Genomic DNA, 26,319 nt, shown 5'->3' on the forward strand with positions numbered 1-26,319 from the left:
CACTAATTTCTGCGACCCTCATGCCTTTCACTTCACGGTCCCTGAAGGACATGAGTCTCCTGCTGCTCGAAACCCCATTGCCTAGGGATAGGTACAGTATAGCGGTTGTCCGGCTCTCAGAATCCCAATCTATCACTTTGATTCAAACTTTCCCCCTTCCTCCTCTCTTAGTCTCTCTCTCTTGCCCGCCTGGGAATTTACACACAATCTGAAACTTTAATAAGCTAAATGTGCCTTATAATAGTCTATTTTTAAACATATTTGTATTGCTTTTATGTTAGGGCCACCTAGTAACTTAGTTTATTGGTTTTATTATTTTTCTTTCAATGAACTTTTTATTCTTATTTTAATTTTATTCTTATTTAAAACTTCTCTCTCAAGCCTATTTTCTTGAGTTCATACACTTGCACAAATTAAGGCTGATTGGAACTGTTTCTACTTTTGAGCTAAATTCCCCACATTTGCCCAAACTGAGGGTGTTGGCCAGTCATCCCCAAGGCAGTTCCATCAACAACCAAAGTGCTACTTTTTAAGGATGTGTATAATACAACATAACTGTAAATTGTCAGGAGCAAAGCTGGATAATGCCATTGGCTGTAGGAACAGCACCTTCATCCCTGTAAATGGTCCCCTTTTATGAACTCCCCCCGCCCAGTCTAAATGTAGCAAAGCTGCATTCAGTCACCATTTGGAAAAGCTATGAGTGTGGATAAAATCTGCACGTTAAGAGCTGCAGCACCAACAGATCATTTTTGCAAACATATATATATATATAAAGCTTGCAGGAGTATAGTACTGTTAGAACCTTACTTTTCAAATGTTCTCTTTTATTGCTACATTCTTTAAGATTATATAACCTAATTGCTGCCATTCTTCTTCCCATATATATAATCCTAAATCAGTTTTCCATTTAAGTTTGTGCTAGTCCATCACTCTATCTATGTTGATCAATACTGAATACAGTTGTGACAGAATGCTCTTGCCCCACTGGGTACATATCAGATTCTCAAAATCTGTTAATTGCCTTCTTATTTCTTTGGAAGGATACCTGGGCCATGTTTCTAACTTGAAGGAATTAAAAGTACACTATGAAGCCACCCTGTAACCTCACTCTAACATCATTGCAAGCTAAAACTCTGCTCATCTAAAACATTGCATAGTCTGGTCCACAGTACCTCGTGTTAACTTTGCAACCCAGGCTACTCTCAAGCTAATTGTCCCCTACTTAGGAATTTAATTGCTTCATCTTCCTCATAATACTTAACATTTATCTTGGATTAATTCAGTTTTATCATAGGAACATAGGTCCATCTTGCTCAGCATTGTCTACACAGACTGGCAGCAGCTTCTCCAAAGTTGCAGGCAGGAATCGCTCTCAGCCCTATTTTTGAATTGCTTTTATATATACATATACTGTATATACAGCCTAGAGAGTTGGTTTTGGTTTTCAGGGGGGATTAAATGTTAGATCATTAGCCCCTTTTGATCAAGTTCTGTATTCTTCCTTCTGTAACATGTGCAATACCTTCTCAGATAGCGTGTGTGTTTGGAAGAGCAGATTTGATCATTTGGCTTCCAGTTCTTCTCCAGGAACCTTCATCATGAAGTATCATATTTTCTCTTTGGGGCAATGGAGATCTGCATATAAGGCAAAGGCTCAGCAGGTTGTTGTTTTGTTGGAACCAACTGAGAGCATTTGGTCCATATGCATGCAGTGAACCAGGACAGCTGACATTTTCCCAAAGCAACAGCCAAGAGTGGATTGGATTGGATTAAGTTTCTCCTTGTCTTTCGCCTGCAAAGGTATGGGTGGCACTTTTTGTTTGTTTTTTATTTTTTTAGTATAGCTTGTTAAATTTATTTGTGTTATACATGTTTTTGAATTTATGTTTATAGCAATGTATAAGTCTGTGTAGGAGGTTGATTGACAGCAGCAGTAGTGAGACCCCTGCAGGAGGAACAGAGAAACCCTGTTTGGGATGCAGGAGGAGACAGAGAGGTAGAGCGAGGTGATACAGGAACATAGGAAGCTGCCTTCTACCAAGTCAGACCATTGGTCCATCTAGCATAGTATTGTCTGCACAGACTGGCAGCGGCTTCTCCAAGGTTACAGGCAGGAATTTCTCTCAGCCCTATTTTGGAGATGCCAGGGAGGGAATTTGGAACCTTCTGCTCTTCCCAGAGCAGCCCCATCCCCTAAGGGGAATATCTTTCAGTGCTCACACATGTAGTCTCCCATTCAAATGCAAAGCAGGGCAGACCCTGCTTAGCAAAGGAGACGATTCATGCTTGCTACCACAAGACCAGCTCTTGTGCACACCCCTAGTAGTCACAACCAATCTTGGCTAACCGAGAAAGGAAGTAGGCACCTGTATGGGGACAGGAGGAGGGACGCACGCTCTCAGGGCTGAGGAAGGCTGCAGCTAAGGTTCTGTGTGATATCTGAATCCACTCACTGTTTCTCAGATTTTAAACATGGGCCTCTTCTAAACTTGCACTATCTTCGAAGCCCCTCATTGGTGGCCAAATGTTTGGTGGTCAAGTGATTAAAATCCTTGCAATCTGCTGGTGTAACCTAGGGATTTGTGGATTGGGGAACTAATCCAGTACAAGCATAAGACAAGACCTGGTAGAGTATCTCAGATTATCTCCTAAAATAAGACAGTTGTGGAAGGAGACAGAACAGGCAGAAATTGCAGCAGCTTGAAATTCCCATTGTTCAAAGCTCCAATATGTTCCCTGATACTATGCAGCTTCCATGGTCAGCATAGCACTTTTGATGGTTGCAATGCTAAATCTTTGCTACTGGGAGGAACTCTGGCTCTATCTGTTACAGAAGCCTCTCCCTTCTTCAAACTTACCCCCTCCTGGTGTCTCTCAGCTGGAGAGCCTCTTAACAATAACAGTCCAATCCTATTCATGTTCATTCAGAAGCAAGTCCCACTGGATTCAGCTTCCAAATGTGTGCGCACAATATTGGAGGCAGTGTTCCCTCTAACAGAGATTCCCAGATGTTGTTGACTACAACCCCCATAATCCCGAATCAAAGACTATAGCAGCTGGGGATGCTGGGAGTTGTAGTCAGCAACATCTAGGAATACCTGTTAGAGGGAACACTGATTGGAGGCCTAAGACCCTGGACCAATTCCAGTGCCAGTCAAGCATATAATGATAGTATAACAGCCCTATAACAAATCAGTTGCAGCAGACAGATGCCTGGCACCTGCAACTACTTGCAAGGTATGCCAGTCCACAATGTGGGTCCATGGGCATACAGTTAGGCCCTGTTCGGATACAGCGTAAAACCTTGGGTAGATGAAGCTGTGATTAAGCTGTGAGACCAAAAATCATGCCACAGATTATTGACTGCAGTTTGGCAACCTCCAGCTTCTGGGCAGAGGAACCCCTTCCTCTTCCAAGTCTGTCCAGGCTGCATCCCAGCAAGCTCTGTTCCGCTCTCATCGCCAGACTGTGGGCAAGGCATCAGCACTCAATGAAGCTGCAACCACTGGCCACAATATTAAAGGGGGCGTGCTCAGTGCAATCGTGCTTTTTTGGCAGTGGCCGCCTGCCCTCAGCAGGGCAAAGACATTTTAACCCTTTCTCACACCACTGTCTTCTGCAGTTGGGGAGGAAGGGTCTTATGGGCCCCCTCTTCCCTCTCCTGGAAAAAGAGGACTGGGCCCATCTCATCCCAGCTGTACTGGTTAAAGATAGACTGCATAAGCCAGGGATTATCAACGTGTGGGTCCCCAGATGTAATTGGACTTCAGTTCCCATAATTCCCAACCAAAGGCCACTGGGGCTGGGGATTATGGGAGCTGAAGTCCAATAACATCTGGGGACCCACACGTTGAGAACCCCTGGCATAAGCAATCCCTCTATTTTTTCTCATATGTTTGCAGAATGAGTTTGTTACCAACAATGGCCTTTTGTGACACAGTCGCACTAGCCCATTCTCCAGCAGATATGCCATGAGATGCATGCTCCCCCTCCCCATTTATCCAGCGACTTCTATTTTTTCCCCTCCCCCTAGACCCCCATCCCTATCCATTGCATGAGTGCTTATGGATGGATGGATAGGATGAGACTGCTAGGAATAGGTTAAGATTACATAGGGTTTCCCCCTTCAATTTTTGGTAGTATTGCTCTATTTTTTGTACAAGCTGGTAGAGGAAGCGGAGGGAAGCCCCTTCACCTGGGTGCAAGCATGCTTGGTCTCAGCTAAACCTCCATCCATCTTGAGCAGGATTAAAATACACAAGATAGTCTTCTTCTGCAATGAAGACAGATCCTGCTCTGGAGAGGACACTCATGAGAGTGCCTGGCCATAGAGACGCCTATGTGGGCTGGAGGGCTTTTGCCGCCTAGCCCAGTTGACAGTTCCACAAATGTCCCTCGGCAACATACCTCCCAGTCTCAATGACTGTCAGGAACTGAGAATATCAATGCCCCTTAAAAGAGTCTGGTCTCCCTACAACACATCTCCATGCTCTGTTTTGCTGCTCACAGTCACCTGGTTAGCCAGGCATCATTCTAATCCTAGGTGTCCCATCCTAGGGTGCCCTATGGTGGCTGGTTTGCATTCTCCACATCATCAGGCCCAGTTGGTCCTGATTAGCCTGGGACATGGGATACCTCCCCACTCTCTCCTTGGCTGCCCACTCAACCCAGAACTGCTCAAACACTTTTAAATCTGGAAGGGTTGGGTACAAGATGGAAGGTGTGGAGTATGGGATCTATTGTTAACCAGTGTTGCCAGGATCCCTCCAAAGTGGGGGCCCCTATAGTTGGAAGGTTAACCTAATGAGAGTGCAGTCACACTGAGAGCTAAAACACATTAGTGTTTCTGTTTTCTCCAGTGAACTGGCCCTCTCATGAGAAGGCTAACCCACCAGCTGGCAAGCTGGCATGAGGATGAGAGTGTGCTGGGTCTTTCTCACTGCTTTTCGCAGGTCTGCAAGCCTAGTAGCACTCTTGGTTACAGTGAACCAAACTCCACGATTATTTGCCTGCCTTAATATACATATACACTCTCAGGAAGTCAATACAATCTGTTCCTAGAGCACCAGGCGAGCAGCCCTGGCCCTTCTGTGATCCAGCAACAAGTGTCTTCCTCCAAGATTCTCAGGCATGTCCCTTGGTCTGGTTTAAACTCATCCAAACACATTTGTGTTCATTAAGACCAAAGAAACCACACACCATTGATAAGATCTGAGAGCCCCAGGAATGGGGCTAGATCGAGTGTTAGGTCAATGACTGGGCTCCTTGCACGTGTCTATTCTCCTCCTTTTTTAAAAAAAAGTGTACTTCCCCCAATGCCATATTACCATAGTTTTCACATAGTGCCTGAAATCTTAGTATCAAACAATATGCAATGAAAACTGCAAGCTCCCATGGGTGTGTGTGTGTGTGTGTAAAAGCAGCAACCATAGGGAGGACATCCAATGTAGGACCACAGCATGGAGGGGGAAGGATTAACCCTTTCCCCCCACCATGGTGTCAATCAGGATTGGGGCCCCCATAGCTACTATTTTTCCTGGGGGAATTGTCCCTATTGGTGCCAGTGAAAGCTTTTTCCTGGGGGAATCAGCAGATGTGGGGGCAGGGGATCTTCAGGTAGGGTGTGGTATACCAGATTACCCACCCTTCCATGAAGAAGAAGAAGAAGAAGAAGAAGAAGAAGAAGAAGAAGAAGAAGAAGAAGAAGAAGAAGAAGAAGAAGAAGAAGAAGAAGAAGAAGAAATTGCTTGCTTGCTTGCTTGCTTGCTTGCTTCTCCTAATGTGTCGTTAGAAAAGCAAAGAAAACAGGAAAGGTGGAACCAATAAAGAGAAAATGCAACACAATGCCTAAGGTCAGTAGATGCCATTGGCAAAGAATGTAAAGGAGACAGGAGTGCTGGGCAGGCATGCAGCTGAAGAAAAGGCCGAGTAACTGAGGAAAGAGTAATAGAGCTGTGGAAACACAGCTCTATTCTTCTGTGAAAACATAGAGGAATATGACATGATAGAGAGAGAGGGAGTTGAAGAAATGGGGAGCATAATGTGCAGGAGTGTGGAAGAACCTGACATACAGGGACTGTGGGCAGGGAAAGAATGGTCAGGCAAGGGAACTCTGGTAGACACAGGTCTGTGAGCCAAGTTGGCATCAGGCTGCCAAGTTCTTATACTGCGAGAACTCCAATACCTCTAACAGTAGCATAGAAGGAAAAATTCCACCAGATGCAGCTTCTCCCAACACCAAAGCACTACATGAGCTCTCAAATATATTTTTAGCAGGTTTGCTTTTAAACTCCAGTGAATCCTCTTGAAAGGGAATGCAACTAAAATCCATGGCAATTAATTCTAAACCTAGCCCCACTTGTATAAAACTGGATATTTTGTAACACATCAGAATAAACATATCTCAGTCATAGTGAATATAATTTTGTTTGCAGCAAGGGTGCTGCTACATATTTGACAAAATCTGGATATTTATCATGCTCGATTTTTAGGTGGACACAGGAATTTTAATATGCATGCAACAGAGTACAAATCCAAGAAACGTTTATTTATCTTGGCATAGTGACATGGTACATTGTTAACATGCATATTTAATAGTGGTGTTGTAACTAAAGCAAAAGAAATTCACATTTATATTTGAAAAATCAAATCAGAATGCTATGTTATATAAAATAAAATTCTATCACTTAGGTTATTTCCTTGCCAGATTTTAGAAGATTGAAGCATTCTGGTTACAGATTTGTAGAAAACGAAAGCCCTGTTTGGAAAGTACATTGTATGTATATGCAAGTGTCTGTACACATATACATATTTTTGTGTGAATGACTGTACGTGCATTCATTTAAAAGTGAATCTGGGTACAATCCCCCTCAAATGCATAGGAAATGTTCTAATGTGTGTTGGACATAATAAGGGTATTCACACGTCATTCGGGTGGGTGGAGGGAAGGCTGCAAAACCTTTCCTTCCCTCTCCCACCCTAACAATCCAATAAACATTGCTGGGAGCATGGAGTCCGTTCTCAAACTATCTGCTGCTACACCAGGCAGCATGGAGCATCAGAGGCTGGGGCAAAGCATCCCTGCCTCTAGGTATCCCACAATGCACTGCGCATGGTGCATTGAGGGATTCCCACAGATGCTCTAGTCACCTGTCTCTGTGACTGCAGAGCCTGAGCGCCCACACCCTTAGCCCAGGCTAAAAGCCAGGCTAAAAAGCAGCACTGCCAGCCAGGATCAGGCCTGATCCCAGTGGTCCTCATGTGCAGCCAAACCCAGGTTGGGCTTCCCTACTCTGGGTTAGGCTGTGCCTGAGAACTGCCTCAATGTGTGAATAAATGTATGCATGTACAGACTGTACATTTGTTAAACACAATGTCTGAATAGGGCTTAAGTTCCCTTCTGATTTTAAATTGTGGCCCAGAGAAGTTCACTAGAGGAAAAGAAGGATCTCTTAGTGGATAGCTGCAGTATGGGAAGTGCTAGAACTAATGTGTTCCAGAGTAAATGCTGCAACAACCCAGAGAGCCCTTTTTGGTTAACATAAAGATACAAAGACCACCTTGAATGCACAAAGCTCAGTATATGGTTCCCTGAATTTTTATTTATTTTATTTATTTTTATTTTTATTTATTTTTACATTTCTATACCGCCTTTCGTTAAAAGAAAACCCCAAGGCAGTTTACAAAAGTTAAAACATACAATAAAAAGGCAATGAAAACATCAAGCAAAAAATATAAAAACATATAAAAACAGGCATAAAAACAATACAACAGATAAAAACATACAGAAGCAGCAGTAAAAACGATTATGTAAAAGCCTGGGTAAAAAGCCAAGTCTTTACAAGCTTTCTAAAAGCTGTGATGGAGTCCGAGGAATGAATGGCCACCGGGAAAGCATTCCAGAGTCTAGGAGCAGCAACAGAGAAGGCCCTGTCCCGAGTGCACGACAGCCGGGCCTCTCTCATTGTCGGCACCCGGAGCAGGGCCCCCTCAGATGCCCTTGTCAAGTGGGCAGCAACCCTTGGGAGCAGGCAGTCCCTCAAATACCCCGGGCCCAAACCATTAAGGGCTTTAAAGGTCAAAACCAGCAGTTTGAATTGGACCCGGAAACGAACTGGCAGCCAGTGCAACTCTTTCAAAATGGGGGTGATTGTAACTATATATGGATACACAGATGGATACACAGAATTGTAACTATGGATGGATACACAGAACCTCCCATTGGAATGCTCAGAGGAGACCCACCTCTTTCCTGGGAGGGAAATCTATGGGCTCTGATTGTTTTAGAGATTTACCCTTCAAAGGTTCTGAAGGGACAGTTGTCAACTGGAAGGGGCATAGGTAAAAGGAAGCAATTACTGAGGAGGAGTGGGGTGGGAGGAGAGGAGCAGGAGGAGAGAAAAGTAAGGATGGCCCAGGGAAAGATAGGACTAGAAATAAAGATGATATTAAAACCATATGACTATGTAAGCTTTATAGTCTGTTAAACATATTCTGTTCAAACTGTGGCGAAAAAATTTGATGGGTTTGGTACAACAGCTGCCTACTCCAACTTGCACAAATATTATAGCATAAAGATGCATTGTTCCTTTTTCTTTACCTTTGGGGGTAACTCATCTTCTAAAGCAGCCATATGCTATGTCACTGGCTAGCATTCCACTTCATAAAGTGGTGGACAAACTGAATGCAATCCTTAATAACAAAGAGATGTCAGGGCTCACATCTGTTTGCAAACAGCAGATTCTGATCTGGAAGCCCCATGCCCCAGTCCCTGCTGTGTGGGGACTTTCCAGTCACTGATTGGTGAGGAACTGCAGTCTGCATCTGCTCTGGGGCTCTTTCATCTGTTCTTATTTCGTATGCTCCCATGTTTTCCCAGACCCTGAGCAGATGGAGAGGCACAAATTAAGCCCCAATCTTTTAGAAGTCTTTAATTTGTACAACCCTTAGTGCATCAAACTTAGTGACAGAGAGAATGTGACTCTGGTGGTTCTTTTGGATCTCTCAGCGGCTTTCGATACCATCAACCATGGAATCCTTCTAGATAGCCTGAGGGATTTGAGGACAGCAGCACTCAAGGAATGGGTGAGGTTGTCGAATCAAAAAGCACTCCTGGCCACAGCCTCAGCCAGAGGCACCAGGGTGAAACCCAGGTCCAAGAGAAATGAACCTGTTGTTTTGGTTCCTGGAAACAGTTTTCAGGTCCTGAGAACAGTGGTACACCAGCTCCAGGTTGGACTACTGCAATGCACTCTATGTAGGGCTGCCTTTGTATGTAGTTCAGAAACTTCAGTTAGTCCAAAATGCAGCAGCCAGATTGGTCTCTAGGGCAAGGTTTCTTAACCTTGGGCCCCCAGATGTTGTTGAACTACAACTCCCAGAATCCCCAGCCACAAAGGCCATGTCTGGGGATTCTGGGAGTTGTAGTCCAACATCACCTGGGGGCCCAAGGTTAAGAAACCCTGCTCTAGGGTATCCCGGAGAGACCACATTATGCCTGTTCTCAAACAGTTGCACTGGCTGCTGTGCTGATATGCTTCCAGGTAAAGTACAAAGTGCTGGTTATTACCTTTAAAGCCCTGAATGGCTTAGGTCCAGGTTACCTGAGAGAGCATCTTTCTCTACAAGATCCCCAATGCTCATTAAAATCATCAGGAGGGGTCCATCTTCAGGTGCCACTGGTTTATCTGGTGGTGACCTGGAATCGGGACTTCTCAGTTGTTGCCCCTAAGTTGTGGAACACGCTCCACATGGACATGAGAGGATTATCTTCCTGGGGGGCTTCAAGAGCTTCCTAAAGACCCATCTTTTTAGCCTGACTTTTAATATCATCTAGTTTAGTTTTAATTTTAATCTGGTTTAAATGGTTTTTAAAAATTAATTGTTTTATTATGTGTTTTTTATTTTAATTTTATTTTAATGAAAACCACCCTGAGCCACTTTAGGAAAGGCGGTATATAAATCAACTAAATACATACATTAAATAAAGGACATCATGTTTCATCATGTATTTCAATCATTTTATAGTTCATGACAGGGAATCTTAGTTTTCCTTGAAAGATTTTTCAACCAATGCTCATGCACACACTTGCACTAGCAAAGGGTTTCAGGGGTTTTCAATGGGAAGCTCAATAAGCTGTGCCATCCTGACTCTTCTCTGTGCTTTAGGTCAACAAAAATACTGCCACTTCCCCCCACCACACACACACACACACACACACACACACACACACACACACACTGGGCTTACCCCTGTACAGAGCCAACATAACTCCACCCCCATACTATCCCCACTGGACCCTCCACATTGCCTCACTGCTACTGGTGGCAGCTTACAACCAAGAGCGCACACAGCTGCTTCAGGCTTCCTACAGCTGGGTGTGTTGCTTGCACAGCACAACCAACAGGAAGAAGCCTGAAACAGCTGCTTGGGCACGTGTTTTTAAGTTGGCAGCAGCGACAGAAGCATTCTCTGCCCTCACTTACACTGACTTTCCTTCCCATGCTTGGAGGGAAGGAGAGCCAGTGGAAGCGAGAGCAGAGAATGCTGCTGTCACCGCCAGTGCCTTAAAAACAAGAGCCTGCACAGCCATGTTGGGCTTCTTTTTGCTGGATGCTAGGCAAACAGCACACCTAGTCATAGGAAGCATGGAGTGGCTGTGTAGGCTCTCATCTTTAAGCTGCCAGTGGGGGCAACATGGAGGACCCCGGGGCACACAGTGATGCACAGAGCATGTCTTGCTTGGGCTTCAGAGATGGAGCTGGGTTGGGGATAGTGAGGAGTTGGGGTTACATCAGCCTCCTGCTGTTGCTGGGGCCTGTACCCCTTCTGCCACCCCACAGAAAGGCTCCCCAAAGACACACTTCATGCAGTTGCCTCAGTTTGCCTCATGGGCAAGCCACCCCTGTCAATAAGGGTAGATAAACATCCTTGAAAGACTACTTGCCCATAACTATCAATCTTCCCCTGCAATGTTGAATTGCAGAGGTGTGTTTGAGGGTGCACTCTTAGTTGATCCACAATGACCGTGTAGCCCAACATGAAACAAGTGTGCACACGAGAACTAACCAAGAATTCTCTGTAACATGCAGAACTTCTGCACAAGTGTTTGTGCCTGCTAGGAAACAAGTTGGCTGAGTCAGATTTAGAGCAGACACCCACTAAAATAGACATCTGGGCAGGGGTGCGAGCAATATCCTAATATAGTCAATGGCAAATTGTTGATGTGGATAGCTGTGGCATGTTTTGTGATCTGAGAAAACAATTCTGAAATTTCTACTTGGCAGGAACCCTAATATTTAGAGGGAATTTCAGTTTCTCTTGAAACCTTGAAATTTGGAGTGAAGTTCCTCTTCGGTGAAATTTCTCCACAGCTACCATCAACTTACCTTGGCTCCAAAAATTGCATTTTCCAATACTTTGAGCCTTAAAATAGCATTCTTATTCAATTTCTTTTTAAAAGAAGCACATTAGGTTATTAAGCTTTAACTCTGTATATACTTTGGCATCTTCCCCAGAATGACTGTTTTCACATACATTTAATTTACTTTTTCATAGATATTCACGTAAAACAGTGGGGTGGGGTTCTTTTAAAATAAGCCATGATTTCAGTTATCATTCTTTTCCAATGAATACCAGTGTGTTATAACAGCGCATGCGTGCACACACAAAGAAAGTTTCAAAGAACTGGGTCACATCCAGACTTTCAGTTTCTGAGCACAAACCAGCATTTTTTAAATTGAATTCCAAAACTTCAGTGAATTCAAAAGGCATTTGGCACACAACATTTGATTCCCACTCTCATGTATGGAAGCCTCCATAGATAATTGCTTTGTTGTTTTCTTTGCTTGCTATTACTTCCTCCAGCATGGGTGGGGGTGTGTGTGGATAGCTGAAGATCTACCTCCATATTTATTGTTCTGGGCATACCAATTTGGGAATGTTTCACCTAGGACTGTTTCACATTTGCTGGTAAATAAAGGTCATGAATGCAGTGCAGCATTACAGACACATAATGCTGTGCTACAGGGCTGCTGAACCCTTTAAAGGCAGCATCGGGGGTCGCACAACATGGGCACTTCCGCAAGCAGTTCTTCTGCAGATTTCCCCATAGTCCCAATAACAATGCTTATGCAACTGCCCATTTTGCAGCCTATATTTTTATTTATTTTCAATACTTGTATCCTGCTTTTCAACCCAAAGTTCACAAAGTGGTTTACATGGAACTGACATGGTTCACAAGACTGTTATAAAAGAGAAGGCAATCATCATACAATCAACATTAGTACACCACTCAGCATCAGAACATTTTGCTAACTTGTTATTTTATGATTGTTTTTGTATATTTATTTAGCATTCAGTAGCCTTGCATACACTTTCACAATCTAAAACAACAGTGATGATGTGAATAGATTTCCAAATACACGTTACATAATGTGGAGTCTGAGGTCTGTCTTTGCAGCTCTGCTATGAGGAACTCCTGTTTAAAATGATTGTGTGGAAAAGGCTTTAACTGTGTGAAACGATTAACACACATGTCTACTGGCAAAACAGACAAGGATGCAACAAAGCTTCAGAAAGAGCCACATATCTATTTAACCATGTCTGTAATTCTTTCCATTCAATACTCTTAGAAATACACTGCAGTCCAGAACCCAGTGGACTCTGCAGTGTTCACACAGAGGCCCAGTTCAGACTTAATGGGAAATCATGAGGCTATTCTCATGACCTCCCAAAAGCGGCCTAAGGGAGCCCAGCCCACTTTTGGGAGGTCATATGCTGCAACAGGAGCCACACAGCTCCCGGCAGCAACCCTCCCAAAGTACCCCTCCCCTTAGGAACATAGGAAGCTGCCATAAACTGAGTCAGACCATTGGTCTATCTAGTTCAGTATTGTCTTCACAGACTGGCAGCGGCTTCTCCAAGGTTGCAGGCAGGAATCTCTCTCAACCCTATCTTGGAGATGCCAGGGAGGGAACTTGGAACCTAGATATTCTTCCCAGAGTGGCTTCATCCCCTGAGGGGAATATCTTGCAGTGCTCACACTTCTAGTCTCCCATTCATATGCAACCAGGGTGGACCCTGCTTAGCTAAGGGGACAAGTCATGCTTGCTACTCCAAGACCAGCTCTCCTCTCCAAGCATTCTGCAAACCCCATTTTGGAGACCGTGAGTCACCACGGCACTGCTCTGCCATGGCAACTCATACGGTGACCCCCAACCAGGAGGCTCCATCAAGCCTCTTGGCCTTGGGGGTCTCCCCAACTTGTGTGGGGCATTCTGGGACTTCCAGGGGCCAAGCAACCCCTGATCATCACCACCCCTACCAGTTCCGTGACCTCCTCTTGTAAGTGCAAGCCAAGAGACGTGGCCATCTTAGAGATCTGGGATTAGAAGGATCTGAGGTCTTCAGAAGGGGACAGGGGTGTCTTATCATCCCTCTTTTTCTGGCGTTTGGAGCCCAGAGTGTCCCCATTCAAGGAGGAATTACTAGATTCTGGGTCCGAGTCCGATGATGAGTCAGAGGACTCCAACAATTTGGGGGGTGGTACCAAGGGGACTACCTCCAAGACCTGTCCAGGCCTCGGTTCCTCAACTTGGATTGGAGCCAGGGCTGGGCCAGGAACCAGTTCAGGAGGCACAGGAATAGTAGCTTTCAGTGGTGGGGTGGAGGGAATGTGTGGTGGCGCAGCCTGAATCATAGTCCCATGAGGGCAAGTGCGTGCAGACTCATAGCATCCAGTTTGTACCCTTAGTTGGGAGGTATCAGGAGCAACATGTGTGCAACAGTAAAGGCGATGCGCAGGTGGAGGAGACCTCCCTCAGTGTAGAGCAGGGTCTCTGAAGCGTGAGTGGTAGGGAGAATGGGACCATGACCTGTAGGTGCTATGGCTAGACTAACAGTTGTCCTCATACTCATAGTTGCCAACTTCGCTGTGAAATACTCGATGACAGCGGCCTCATTGCGATAATCGTAGTGCTCAACGTAATCGCTTCCATCAAGTTCACCTGGGCCCGAGAACTCCAGATCTTCCTCATCATAATCGTGAGTGGGATAGTATTTGACTGAATTGTATGGGGAGAGAATCTCCCTTCTCTCCATGGGCACAGAGGAGTAAACATCTGACTTGGAATCGCCCGACTTGGAATCGTAGTGCAGCCCAAACCTCTCACAAAAAACTGCCCTGTCCTGGCAGTGCATGCCATCACGGAGTGACCAGATGAGATTGGGGAAGGGGCACCTGCAGAGCCGGGCCAGTTTGCTCTCCCACAGACCCCCGCACCAGGGTTTGTAGGGACTGTGTGTTCGGTCCCAATCAGTCTTCTGGCACTGTCTGCTTCTGTTGCGGAACAGATGGGCAGTGATTTTGCTTAGCCGCTGCTTTGGACGGCTTCGGGGGCCGCTCCTTCATCGTCAGGACCGAGGCAGAGTTTTGCACATGCGTCAAACCAGCTGCTGATAGTCCCTCTGACTCCCGACCCTCAGCTGTCAAAGCCTTCACCTTTTTCGGCACGGGGGCAGTGGTTTCCAGAGATTTATCCTTCCGCTTCTTGTGCGGTTGAGAAGACAGTTTAGCCTCTGTCGATGGAGCCGACAACCCTCCTGCAGAGCCCACTGATGATGGGTCAGGTAGCCCCAAGGCTTGCTGACTTTGCGGCAGCAAAGTGGATGAAAGGGGGCAACTGCGGAGGCAGAGGGAGTCACCAGAGGAGTCCCAGGCCCTCCTGGTGGTGGAGCGGCTGCTTCAGAGCTTATGTTTCCCCTCATGGCTATCACCTCAGAAACACTCCCGGACTTCTCCATAGTGACCAAGGCTAACAAGGCATGCTGCCACAGGTGAAGATGGAGCCTAGAGGCTCTTTTACATCAAGCTTGCCTCAAAATTTTTTGGCAATGCAGGCAGGAAGGAGCCAATGTGTTTCACCCAGACAAAACAGACATAGGTCGTGGCTGTCAGCCGAGGGGAAAGCTGACCTGCACTGCAAGCAACGTTTGAAGGGTCCCTTGTTGGCCATACACTGAGGGTCAGACTAAGGGACTCCTCTCACGGAGGAAGAGCAATAAATAACAAGAAGCAAACATGAAAGAAAAATAAGAATGAAAATGTGAAAGATAGAAGTAGAGAGAGAGAGAACCAGAAGGAATAAAAGACAAAATAAAAATAAAAGTGACTGTGTTTTATTCTGACAGAAAAGCCTGTAAGGATTTCGAGAGATGTCTCTTCTTCAGTGGACAAAAAAGAACTGAGGGGGCGGGGGCAGAGCACATGACCCAGGTGCTGTAGGGGAGGAGCCTATCTACTTATCAGAGACCAGAAAAAAGAAAAGCTTATGAGTATTCCGGAAGTTTTTCTCATGCAGGTGTGAAGTCCATCTGTGTGATGGACAGAGACCATGTAGAAGAAGCCTATCGAGTTGAAAGAGGGCATGGGGGGGCGAGCATGAAGTTACCTCACATGTCATGGAAGTGGTGCATGCAGCTCCTCAGGGGGTGTGGTGGCTTCCCTAGGCGCTCCCCCCCCCCCCGCTGCAACCAACATGGGCCAGAAGGGGCCTGGTTTGGGCCTCCACACAAGGAGGCCTGAGCCAGCAGACTCGAACTGAACCGCCTGAAGCAGTTCTGTGCCCTCCCCTAAATGCGGCCTATGTTTTACTTCAAACCACATTTAGGGAACAAACCAGGATCTGAAACCATAGTTTGAGCCTGGCTTTTTGCTGAACTTTTGTTTGGAGTAAACCACAATTCCCAAGTTTAGGCATAGCACAGAACTGTGGCATTTCAAAGCAGAAATAAAACCCTCCCCTCTCTTCCTCATGCATGTGATAGAAGAGTCAAGGAGAAGTATGAACCTTGCAGAGCTCCTTCCTTTAGTGATAAAGCATTTTTTTCCCCATTAAATCTAGACTGGAATTTGCATCTAATTAGCCATGCAGAGCTATTCTGCCATTGATGTGAAGGCACATATCAATGCCTGTGCTCACCCAAGTTATCACTTGTTCAGATCTATCAGAGTGACTTTCAGGAAGACATCCTTAACTTCATAATAAAATGAAAAATGACTCCAAATCCAAAACAACAAACAATATCCTAAGCAATATTTCACTTAATCACATCCTTCAGGGAGGGTACTCAGAAATGTATGCTCAAATTTAGGGACTCAAATGAAGAACAGACTTTTTTTTTAAAGTCTGAGATTTTTTTGATTTTTTTTGTGTGATTCCAATTTCCTTGTTATATCCCTACAAAGTTCCGAACTGCAGTTCTCAGGCATGTATTTTAAAGGTACAAGCAAACATTCCATTCTGGGGCAAGGACTGAGGTTAGACAAGGAATAATAATTTGAGAAAAAATACTCAACAGCTGACTTTTCTTGAAAGTAAATCACTTTACTATATGAAAATTCATGATCCTACAAGTCTGGCTTTTTCTTACATTTATTATTATTTGAGAATTGTGTGCGTTTCCAATTGTTTTTTGTCAGCAAGCTGACAACTGGGCAGATAGCATCTGTAGGTTTTACATCTGCTACTTTGGCAAGATCTTGGTTTCTCCCCTACTGGCCTCTGCTCCCACCTACACATATTCATCGGTGCTTCCTGTTATGTGGGAATTGTGCTCCCAATTATTAGTTCTGGCAATACCACCACATTTTGTCTAAAACAAGGCATTTCTGAGGAAGTTAGAAGAATTTCTATAATTCCAGTGGGATGTCTCAAACATGTGTCACATTAGTAAAGTATGGTGTAAGAATCTTGCCCATGCTGCTGCACACATGTAAACACTATCAGTGGAGTTGTGCCCCATGCACTCCTGGTCATGAGGTGCTACGAACAATTGACTTGACGTGCACGCCAGCACCAGGAATTATCAAAGGTGCTGGGACTGAGTTGGGTGCACCCCACTGCCTGGGAGGAGCAATCAAGGGTGCTGGGATTGAGTGAGGAATTGTGCTTGGAATGTAACATGTTTCCTTGAATAGATAAACTAACTTTGAACATTGAGATATATTTTATTTGTAGATGATTATCCTGCTTTTTAAGCTGTCCAGAACAATTACTGACACCATTGCTTTTTTTCTATTGCATTTCTGCAAGAACAATATTTTTCAACCCACCCTATTATTCCTGTAATAACTCCCTTTTCCTCTGTGTGTGAGTGCTTGGACATGGACCTCCGTACATCAATCATGGCAACTTTGACTATCACATTAGGCACATACCCATACCACATGCCCAGTTGTAGCTCCTTAGATCCAAACAGGGTATGATGCAATATTCAAAGTGTCAGTTTTTGAAGAATCGCTACGGGATGGAGCAGTTTAACACCCACAGAAACAAGTACCACCACCCATCATATTTATGGCTCATTCCTTGGTAAACAAACAAACAAACAAACAAACACCCTAGAAATCTGAAGGAAAAATATCAAATAACCAACTTCAAATCTATGATTCAGAACACCTGGGCACCAGGGTTCTAAACCATAGTGGAAAAGTCTCGCTACCCAAGAACAGTGTTTCTCTCTTCAGAAAAGCACTGTCCTCATGGAGAGTAGGGTGGGATTTTGCAGAAGTATTTGTAACTGTGTGTTGGGCTGTGGGGAAGGCAGCAAAAGCTCTCCTTCCCCGCAGATGAGCAATGGGGAGTTTCTTGGAGTTCAGATTGCACACCCAGACAGTCTGCTGCTGCCCCAAGCAGCATTGAGGTGCGGGAGTCAGCATGCGTCATCCCCCATGAGAGTGTGTGGTGCATTGAGGGGATCCCCCCCCAGTGATGACCACTCTCCACTCCAGTGGAGCCTACTGGGAGTAGCCGGCACTCACAGATGAGCAGTTAGTTCAAGTTAAGGGCATGCTCATGCCCTTAACCTTGGCTAACTGGCAAACTCCATAGGTGAGTTTGCCACGGTGGCTGCATTGGGATCTGCGTGGATCCTAGTATTTCCCATGGGCAGTCCAGCCCAGTCTTAGCTGCTTGTGAGAATGGCCTCTGTAAGTCTTTCAGGTGACACAACTCTCCATTTTATTTTTGCTGTAACAGCTAACATGGCTACCTTGTACCTACCTATCTATCTATCTATCTATCTATCTATCTATCTATCTATTTATTTATTGGCCTGCTCATAGAATTCATCCATATTCATGAGGATTCAGAGGGATTAAACTGTTTTTATGATGACCTATATCAATCAGTGAGTATGATGTAATGGTGTGCTTGCCCCTTGGTAAGCTCTAGGCAGAGATAGATTCATACAACCCAATTCCATTTTGAAATGCTTCACATATCTTACAGGCTTCTCAACTGCTTTTTTGAAAGCTTTTTCACCAAAACCTGGTGACTGGGTAGTTTCTCACAACTGCTTCATCAGAATATAAAACTTGAGGTGTGGCCATAGATCTTCACTATGGGCAACAGGCATCCAAACCTCAAAAGAGACTAGCTTGGTCCTCTTATGCATAGTTCACAGCTGCTCCACTATTCTGTTACAACCCGATGCTGTTAACTGATGCCCTATGTTCTCTTACAAATTCTTGTTATCCCATTAAATAAAGTGGGTTCTTATTTCTGATTAAACATGCATAGCATTGAACTGCAAAAAGTGACTCTGTTCTTATGTAGGTTGTGTTTGACTTTGTTTTAGCACAAAATATCATTGAACTAGTCACCACTAAGGGTGTCTGCAGGGTGGCAAGGTGGGCAGCCCCCGCCCCCGGATCCGTCCCTCTCCCAATCTTCGCCATCAGCACTTTGTTCAAGCAAGGCAGAGAAAGTAGCCCCCAGCCAGTGCTTGAATGAGAGCAGTCCCTCTTCCCAATCCTGGCCACGCCTACCTGCATCTGACTTTGACACAGGTTGTGTGGTTATGGTGTGCATGCACCCATTTACAATCAGGTAGGAACAGGGGCATGGCTATGGGAGAGGGGGCCCATGTTCACCCCTCTCCCCAGTGACCCCTCAGAGTGAGGGAGATAATGAAGAACATAGGGAGGGGTGGAGCTGGGGGGCCCTCAGGAGCTGGGGGGCCCAGGTTTGTTGAACCCATCCACGCAATTATAGCTATGCCCCGGGTAGGAACCACCAGCAGGAGCTTGCCTGCCACCTGGAAAAAGTCCTGCAAACGCCCATGGTCAACACCATTAATTCAGCAGGCTCCGTGTTTCAATAGAAATGGAACCATTTTGACCATTATTAGTAAATGACGACTAATATTTGACCACTATTAGTAAAGGGGGCACTGCTTTGCAGTGGTTCTGTTCCTATCTCTCGGGTAGATCCCAGATGGTGGAGCTTAGTGACAGTTGCTCCTCAAAGCAGGAGCTATTATATGGAATCCCTCAGGGCTCCATTCTATCACCAATGCTTTTTAATATCTACATGAAACCGCTGGGTGAGGTCATCAGGAGATTTGGTGCTGGGTGTTATCAGTATGCTGATGACACCCAAATCTATTTCTCCTTTTCATCTTCAGGAAATGGCACTCACTCTTTAAATGCCTGCCTACAGGCAGTAATGGGCTGGATGAGGGAGAACAAATTGAAGCTGAATCCAAGCAAGACGGAGGTGCTCATTGTGGGGGCTCAGAATCTGAGGAGTGAGTTAGATCTCCCTGTGCTGGATGGGGTCACACTCCCCCAGAAGGAGCAGGTGCACAGCTTGGGAGTACTCCTGGACCCAGGCCTCACCCTGGTTTCTCAGATGGAGGCCATGGCCAGGAGTGCCTTCTATCAGCTTCGGCTGATTCGACAGTTCCGTCCATTCCTTGAGGAGGATGACCTCAAAACCGTGGTGCACCAGCTGGTAACCTCCCAGCTTGACTATTGCAATGTGCTCTACGTGGGGCTGCCTTTGTACGTAGTTCGGAAACTTCAATTAGTTCAGAATGCGGCAGCCAGATTGGTCTCTGGGGTAACCCGGAGAGACCATATTACACCTATTTTGAAACAATTGCACTGGTTGCCGATATGTTTCTGGGCAAAATACAAAGTGCTGATGATTACCTTTAAAGCCCTGAACGGCTTAGGCCCGAGGGCCGAGTTACCTTAGAGAGCGCCTTCTTCTGCATGATCCCCAACGCACATTAAGGTCATCTGAGGAGGTTCGTCTCCAGTTACCACCAGCTCGTCTGGTGGCAACTCAGAGGCGGGCCTTCTCTATAGCTGCTCCGGGGCTGTGGAATGCGCTCCCTGCAGAAATCCGTAATTTGAATTCTCTATTAGCCTTCAGGAGAGCCCTTAAAACGTATTTGTTTGGCCTGGCTTTCCAGGGTTTTTAAATTTTAACACAATTTTGGGGCTTTTAATTACTGTAAATTGTTTAATTGCTGTTTTAAAATGTTTTTAAATTGTTAATTGCTATATTGTTTTTAATTTGTTTTAGCTTTGTATTGTTTTAGTGACTTGTTTTAATTGTGAACCGCCCTGAGCCATTTTGGAAGGGCGGTATATAAATCAAATAAATAAATAAATAAATAAATACAAATGCTTTTAATTCGGAGTAATTTAATGTAGTTTCCCTTTTTGACAGTTATGGGAAAGATGTTTATTGACAGTAGGAGGAAACATGTTTACAAATGACACAAGTGGGAGGTAAGAAGTAATTCATACAGGAAAAGGGATGTAATAACATTGCCAGTAGGAGAAAGTGGCTTTGAAAAAACTGAAATGGCGCAAAAAACAAAGGTTAAGTCCCAGATTTGGATCTGCACACTAACTAACCTGGATATCTATCACTCCGTGTTCTGTACTATTTTTGGTGAAGTTACCATTGGAATTATAGACCCACATAACGATATTATAAAACTGTGAAAACAGTTGCTGAGTTATTTGAAATATAAAATGAAAAACAGATTTATGAAAGAGAAAGGTCTTTCATGTCCTCCTTTTACTTTTGTATTTTCTTTCCCATCCTGTCTTCATTCCATTGTTTAAACCTTTTTACATTGTTATGGATTGAATACATATGTGAAACAGATTTTTATATGCTTCAGAGAAGTCACAGTAAAATCTTATTTGAAAGTTTATTGTGGTTCTACATTGCTTGTCAAATGTAAAATTCAATTATTGCTCTGAATTCTAACAAATATTTTGGATTGTGTAGGAGAGCTTCTTATGCTTCATTTTAAAGCTTTACAAAATATCCTTGCAAAAACAAACGTACCCTTACACAGACAACATATTCAGCCAGAATATTCACAGTGAGTCTATAGTCCAAGGCAGTGCTCCACCTATAGAAGAGCAGGGTGCCTGTGCTTACGCCCTGTGATTCCAAACCATGTTGCTTAGCAAATTCAGAGGGCTCCCATGGTTCCTAAGGATTGAGTCAGAACTGCAGCAACCCTGCTCCCATCATTCCCAGTGGGAACTGGGTTGCTGCAGCTCTGACCCAATCCTTACAAGCCACGGAGGCTCTTCTTATTCACTACCACCAGCAGCATGGTTTGGATTCACAAAGAGCCAGCATGGGTGCCCTGCTCTTCCAGGGCACCTTAGACTACCTTTCTCACAGCTCCCCCACCACCCCTTCAGTGGTTTCCCCCACCCCTTTACTTGTAAAGGGGAATCCTCACTGGATTCTACTTTACAAGTATTGCAGCTCGAATCACTGAACCGGTTCAGTCAAACGGACCAGCCAGTCAGTTTGATCGAACCGGTTTGGCGCTATGAGGTTCAGTTCAAATTTGATTTGAATTCGAACCGAAGTGCAATTTTGGGTTCATGCATACCCCTAATAAGTAGTAGACTGTTCTGGAGCTTTACCTTCTGTACATGCTTTTAAATATTGCTTCTATGGAACAGGGACGAGCCTTGATTCTCTTGTGTCAGTTTCCTGAGGCTTTCTGGAGTGTGATCCGGGGCGGGAGGGGTGGATGCATGGAAATATTATGCTTGCATGTGCTAAAGATCCAAACTGGAAAACACAACATGAGGCCACAGATAATTATGGGCACACTATCAAGTCAAAGTTAAGCTGTTTTAAATCCCATTGATTCAATGGGAGACATTTTAGTATGTGTTTTACTATTCCATTGAAATCAATGGGATGTAAACATGTTTCACTTTGGCTAGACTGCACCTTATATATATCTTTTTAATGTTGGAGATGCAGCTCCTGATGGCATTGACTCTTAGCACCAGCAACCTTATCGTCCACTAAGGGCACTGGGGCAGAGATAGTGAGCAAATGAACAACGCTTTCTTTACTCTGCATCCCCTTTGTTAGTCTCAGGTTTCATTCTCTCACCTGGAGAGAGAGAGTTCCTTCTGCCTTCCCACTTCCTTTATGCAGCTAGCAACTGGGTATGTAAGTCTTAATCTATCTCCCTGATGGATTTCCTAAGTAAACTACTTTATTTAGAACTTTCACTCCATGCCTCCAGGCAATATTAATTAGCAGTTCTCTCCTTACCTATGCACTTCTGCAGCAGATAAAGAAATCTCCCCTCCAAGCTCTTTAACATTAGACCTTGAACCTGTTCATCTGAATTTGTTCAAGGGTTTTCTTCCCAACTGTCGTAAATAACAAATTTCCCTGGGAGTGGGAAGAAAGCTCTCTCCTGTTTGTTGCTGCAACCACGTAAGTGATGTGGGAGCAAAGGGGAGCTGTGGAATCAGCGGGTGGGAGGCTGGAAGGAGGATAGGAAGGGAATGATTCTCTGACTCAGATTCTCTGACTCAGGAGTCATAATACTTGTCTTGTGTTTGAGTCTCATAAATGCATGCCCAGCCTTGGCCCAGAGGCCAGAAATTGAGAACTGAGATCTGATCAGGTCAGATCTTCAGTAACAGAGATGTGTGCAGTCTCTTAATACGTAAGACAGGATTGAAGGATTGCATTTGCAACATTTCATATGAAAAATAAAAGCTTATGAATTCTGAGGCTTGTTCTGCCTCCCTGGTTGCTTACAATATACGTAGAGCTCTACAAATGATAGATCTGTAAAAAGACTGAAATATGTGATAACTTGGAGTGCTTAAAAGTCTGCTTTATGCGATCATACGATTTCAATAGAGTGTTCTAACAAGACTTCCCGATCAGTCCCAGATGTCCATAAAATTACTTCTTCAGAAACACAGGAAGAGGAGGATTCAAGCCTCCCTCTGCAGAAATTGCTTGTCTCTTCTTTATGTTTAAATGGAACCATTTCTGATTTAGGTCAGGATAGGTTGTGTTATAAAAGGTTAGTTTTATGTTCACAATACATTTAAAAGTATGCCACCCTTCAACTTAACCAGTTAATTTACAACCACTTATGCTTAGCTTATGATGTGTCTCAAGAGATTTTCGTAGTATTCAAGCTGAAGAATGTTTGGAATGACTCCACTGAAAAGTTTCATGTAGGGGGTGATGTGAATGTTCTGTGGACTTTGATGTATGATGACTCAGTCATATATGTGAATGGTCACTGCTTGATGCTGTGGTCATGCGGTGAAGAACATGCATGTGTGTGCCAAGTCTAAGGAATGCCTTCTAGTTGCTTACTGTCTGACAACTCCAGAAGAGGCCTGTTCAAGTTGATTTCTTTTTCTATATCCTATATTCAGAGCAGCTAACAATTCAAAATGGGACAACAAAATCACACAATAAGGCTGCATTCACACAAGCATGGTGGTTCTGGTAAAATGTTATTTAGGAATTGTGAACCCAGTGGACCAGATTGGGTGGACTCGGAATTTCAGGACAATCCTAGACAAAGTGCTCTGGTTAGCCAGGATTTAACCAGGATAGATAACCAGGTTTGAATCCTGTTTATCTATCCCAGGTAATGAGATTTAACCCCTGTGGTTAATGTAAAAGGCTGAGCCCAGACAATGGGTGCTGGGCAACCATTGTCAAGGGGGTAGAATGTTGGGAGGAGATAGTTAAGGTGCTTGGGAAGGAGAAGAATGAAGAGGAGGAAGGGGCAGAGGGGAAATGAGGAAAGTCATTGCGGCTGTTCTCACATTGAGGCTGTTTGCTTAGGCAGCCAAGCCCAGGCTTAGACAATCAAGCTCCACCAGGATCCACACAGATCTCGGTGGTGCCGCAACACCAAACCCAGCTCTGAAGCCTGGCTCGAAGCCTGGGTAACAGAGTGAGTGCACTGTTAACCCAGGCTCTGGGATTGTGTGTCAGCGCGGGCTGCTTGAAACCCACACTGACACAAAGATGTGCACCTAGAGCGGCAGTCTCCCAGGGAATTCCCCAATGCACTGTGTTGATTGCACGGTGCATTGTGGGAATCCCCCGGCCTCCAGAACACCATGCCGGCCGTCACTGTGACGATCATGAGTATGCTGCGCGTCTGGGGCCAGTCTGAATTTTCTGTGGGGAAGGTAGGTTTAACCCTGCCTTACCCCCACCTGCACGACCGTGTGAAAGGCCCCATTGTGTTGGGAAGCCATCTGGAGACCAGCTTATCACAACTGTTGTAAACCTTTAAATTTCAATCATAAAGAATACTTGTTCCATATTAGCATTGTCTGAGCTCTCTATAACCCCTTCTCGGATATCTTTTTGCAAACCTGTGGCTTTCACTTGCCACACCACAGTGGTTTGACCAGGATCGCCCAGCTTTTCACAATCAGCTCTACAGGGCTCAAGCAATCCTTTTAAACTCTTTAATTGTGTGAAGTTGAATGAAGCTTAAAGAACAACTTTTGTTCATAGCATAAAACAGAGAATATTCACATACTACATTGACTTCATGACAGCCTTCAGATGCTGGTTGCTTGCAGTTGTGAAGGAAAACATCTAGCGAGATTATTACTATTACTATTTATTATTGTTGTTGTTATTTATTTTTATTATTTTTATTATTGGCCGACATGGCAAGCATAAGGGGGATGCCAGTCATTAGCACCACCATTGCTGCTGTGGAAACAGAAGCAGCAGTGCCACTGTTTCCAACTGGCAGTTGTGCAGGCAGCGTCCCCACAGTTCCTCCCATTGTGCTGCTTGCACAACCACCAGTCCGAAACAGTGGCACTGCTTGTTCCATGCCACAGCAGCAGAGGCGCTAATGACTTCCATCTCCGTTAGACTTGGGCATCATGTCAGCCATTATTATTAAGACTGGCTGACATCCACATGCAACGAACCATTGCGCTAGCACAAAGCTGTTGTAAATTACACATTGAGCAAACACAATCCTACTAGGCCACTGACTGCTGTGAAATGTTGTATGATAGTCCCTGTGGAACTGTTTGTGTCACAAGGTCATCCTCTGAGTCCACTCCAAAAGCATTAAGAGTGTAGTCCACTTCTGCCACTACTACCACAACCGCTATACCCACTACTACTAGCCTAATTATCTATGTGACATTGCAACATGCTGGGGTCCATACTTCTGAAAGCTGCCAGGAAGGCCAGGCCAATTGATGAAAGAGAGATCACTGATCTCCGGGCAAAGCAATGCACAGTTAAACTATATCCAGGCCAGAAGTCAAATTGAAATGGGAAAGAAATATGCTTTATCCAGAGTTGTTCTGCCATCACAAGTTCCACAGCCTTTTCTAAAACAGGAAGGTTGGGATCTGGCCAATGGCTGGCAGAGTCATCCCTATTCATTGTTACTTTATTCAGAAGGGCCTGGAGAACCAGCTCTTCATAGAAAGTGATAACTCCTCCCTGCCTCCCCAAATACTCATCTTAAATAAATAGCATGCAGTCTGCTTCCTTCCAGGTTACCCTAACCAGCCATATTTGGCAGGGATATAAACTACCAAGGTTGGTGTTCAGCCTCAAGCAGTATGTGCATAGGAATTGTCCTATATGAAGGAAAATATTTACTGACCCTAACGGCAACTGTTTGCGCATTTCATTCTCATAGAAGCAAGGAAAGCCTCTACATGTGTGTGCTTCTGGATCTTTTCCTGCATATGCAACATAATCCTATGCATGTTTATTTGTAATTAGGTCCCTCCATCTTCAGTGGAGCATCTTGTTAAAAATAAGTGGCTTACATACAGCATAGTGTGCCACTTGTACCACTCCACGGATGCCAGAACCACGCCACCACCACATGGGCGGCCTGCTTAAAGAGGGATCTGGCACTTGGCCTGCGCTGGGGGGTGGCGAGCAGTGGCACCAGCAGCCACATGGACCAGTAAGCACCTTGGACTACTGTTTCTCGCCAGTCTCCCGCCGCCCTTAGTTGTCAAACCGGTCCGCTTGAACCAGGCTTGGTTCAGTTCGATTATGGACCGAACCGGAACCGGTTCAGTTTGCGGTTGAGCCACCTAACCGGCCCAGTTCTATGCGAAATGGTTCAACATCTAAAGATTTGTGCATACACCTACTGCTTATTATTACCAAGACCAGCCTGTTGTTGCCCTGAGT

This window comes from Hemicordylus capensis, chromosome 1 (assembly GCF_027244095.1).
Source record: "Hemicordylus capensis ecotype Gifberg chromosome 1, rHemCap1.1.pri, whole genome shotgun sequence".
In the NCBI taxonomy this organism is placed as follows: Eukaryota; Metazoa; Chordata; class Lepidosauria; order Squamata; family Cordylidae; genus Hemicordylus; species Hemicordylus capensis.